Source organism: Triticum dicoccoides, unplaced genomic scaffold, assembly GCF_002162155.2.
Source record: "Triticum dicoccoides isolate Atlit2015 ecotype Zavitan unplaced genomic scaffold, WEW_v2.0 scaffold28100, whole genome shotgun sequence".
Taxonomy (NCBI): Eukaryota; Viridiplantae; Streptophyta; class Magnoliopsida; order Poales; family Poaceae; genus Triticum; species Triticum dicoccoides.
Genome location: NW_021259975.1, coordinates 1 through 2,998, shown reverse-complemented (window position 1 = coordinate 2,998; position 2,998 = coordinate 1). Strand labels below are relative to the sequence as shown.

Genomic DNA, 2,998 nt, shown 5'->3' with positions numbered 1-2,998 from the left:
GTAGTTCCAATATTGGCAGACAATAACTGGAATAATTCCTATTCAATAGGTTTGGCACTTGGGGTATATGTTTCACTTATGGAACATTATTTGCTGTAAAAGGGTTAATTGCTGCTGGAAGTACTTACAACAATAGTTCCTTCATAAGAAAAGCATGCAACTTTCTGTTGTCAAAGCAGCTAAGTACAGGTGGATGGGGTGAGACTTATCTTTCAAGTGAAACTAAGGTAATTCTTATTCTTTTCTGTATCTAACCACACAATTTGATTAATGTTTGGTATGTTCAAGGTTAATTTTTGTATTCTTTTAGCTTGATATGCTAAACAAAAGCTGTTATCTGTCTATCCTCGAGAAAGCTTTTGAGATGCCATCTGCCTATCCCTGAGCAAGCGTTTTCGAGATCTTATCCACTCATAGTTGTATCTATCAGATCACTAGCACAAACTCGAAATTCCCAAAGAGTTCAAAATTTGAAACCACCCATTGGAAATTCATTAGGAATAGAGTGTGTTGCGCAACCCTGGACCAAACAAACCAGCATCCTTGCCCCGGCCCGGTTATAATTCCAAGGCAATCTATAGAGCAACACCACCTTATAAGGGATCTTGGGCCCTCTGTTCGTATAGTTTCATCTCTACTTCCCCATAGTCGTGTTTATTCATATCATCTCTCTAGTCTTGAGTTGTAATTGAGATGGTTGTTAAGTTCTAGTTTATAGCCAAACTCTTGTCGAATGAACCTGATTTCATTAAAATGGGCTATATTCTGGCCAAATACATATGATTATGCATCACCGAAAAAGTGAAAGGTCCATCAATGGGTATGCTACCCAAATCTTTCATTCATAGATGTAGGCTTTGGAAAATTGGAACATGGCAAAGTTTCTCTCCAAAAAAAGATAACCTCCTAAGTTTGGGATCATTATATTTCTAGAGAAAATGCAATGTTTATTCTGCCTCATTATGTTGATAGATTAGAGAAAATATGTACACACTCGAGCATGCACCAGTTAATGGAATGGAAATAGACCAAGTGGCAGGATCGCACCATGGCCTCGTGGCATGATCGGACCGAGTAGATGGTGATAGCAGTCCATATTTTATCACCTCTAATAGTGTTGATAACACACATTCAGTCTAAACTAAAACCATCACCCCTTTGGGAACCCCAATGAAATAGGATCTGCTAGGGGGTCACCTAGGTCTTAACTGACTGCCTTCTCAACCCTACTTGTTTCACCATCATTAACTTGCATATTTTTATTTGCTTGTAATTATTATTTTTTAGAGCAACCATACTAATTCTAGGATTTGAACCTGGGTGGGTTGGTTCCACTAGAAGGACCCTACCTTCTGAGCTACACTTAGTTCTGTTGTAATTAATAGTTGTATATATGCCATAGTCAACCATCCCATAACTCATTGCTATTCGAAAAATTCCAAACTCTACATTTAATATTCTTGCTCATTCTTCATCTATAATCAGTAAGAATAGTTCTCTTATTATGTTGTTACATGAATAGAGAAATTAGTCAGGTTAGTTCATGTGATGTCATTGTCTTGGAGGGTACTAAAATTGTGACGATAATACGTTTGTTCTAATTTCTTAGTTGATGCTGCTCTTAACTTGCCTGGCTAAATGTCTTACTGTAATGCCCATATTGTGCAAGTTACCAGCTTCAGTCTTTTGATTAAATAGTGAATTATTTGCATAATGGTTGGCCATTTAACATTACTATAACTAAAAATTGCTATATCATGTTCCCTTTGAACCTTGATATATTTGTCAGCACTGATTAGGGAAAATCTTAATGAATATAAAATTGGTTTCCGCTCTAATATTTTACAGTCTTATGTGGATGCTACTAGTCCTCACGGAGTGAACACTGCTTGGGCAATGTTGGCTTTAGTTTATGCTGGGCAGGTATGTTTTGCTAATGGTTCATTTATATTGACTCTGAGAAGCTAATATATCATTTTTAAACTATTCTAATATCAATATGTTATTTCAATTTCGCGGTCGTTCTATTCAGGTTGAACGAGATCCCACACCATTGTATCATGCCGCAAAAGAATTGATGAATATGCAACTAGACACAGGGGAGTTTCCCCAGCAAGTAAGTGTTGAACTTTTGAGGCTACAGAAGTATCGCACTATATTAACAGATTAATGTTCCTTCTTAGAATCGTAACTAGTACATACTCTTCAAAAAGCTATTTTCAGGGCACACAACCCTATCATGATCGAGTGAAATTCTCTAATAACCTTGCTAGTAGTGAACCCTATTAGACTAATACATATGTGGTAGTATTATACTATATTACTTTATATGGAAATGTCTATTAACGCTACCTCAAACAGTATGAACTGACAACTTTGGTGATAGGAACACGTTGGATGCTTCAATTGCTCCGTGTACTTCAATTATGGCAACTACTGCAACTTATATCCCATCTGGGCTATTGGAGAGTTTCATCGTCGACTACTTGAGAAGAACTGAAACATACGAACATGATATGTTACATCACTTCTCGTAGGTGTAACTGTGCCTATTGCAAAAGGGGGTATACACGAACTACATATATGTAAAACATACATCCTTAGCACCAATTGACTAAGGCAAAACACATTAGAGAACATTGGTATCTTATGTATTGTAATGAAATCTATATCTATTCCTACTAATAAAGTAAGGTGATATACTTGGTTTCGTCTCGCTTTGATAGTTTCTTTTTGAATGTCTGCTATTTTGGTTTCGCAAAAAGTATTGTGTGGCTAGAGACTCAAACACGCAACCTCACGGGACATCCTAGCCCTGTGACCCCGATGACCACCTAGGCTAGCTAGCTCTTCTTGTAAGCATTTGCAATTTCTTTTTATTTATATACTACGAAACGTTGTTATAGCTAGCTCTTCTTGTAAGCATTTGAAACCTTCTGGAAACTCCGGCGGCGGCAGCCGAGCGGAGCGATCGAGCCCCTGCCGCAGTTTGTCAATG

The 2,998-nt window shown here is 37.5% G+C and overlaps 1 long non-coding RNA gene across 1 annotated transcript; it reads left to right on the top strand.

Moving 5' to 3' along the window:
• The first annotated feature begins 32 nt into the window (after nucleotides 1-32).
• On the top strand, nucleotides 33-2,717 carry LOC119345762. The gene is made up of 4 exons (XR_005167173.1): nucleotides 33-227; nucleotides 1,849-1,923; nucleotides 2,033-2,116; nucleotides 2,387-2,717. It is a non-coding gene; the product is annotated as an uncharacterized LOC119345762 (long non-coding RNA).
• The last annotated feature ends 281 nt before the right edge of the window (nucleotides 2,718-2,998 follow it).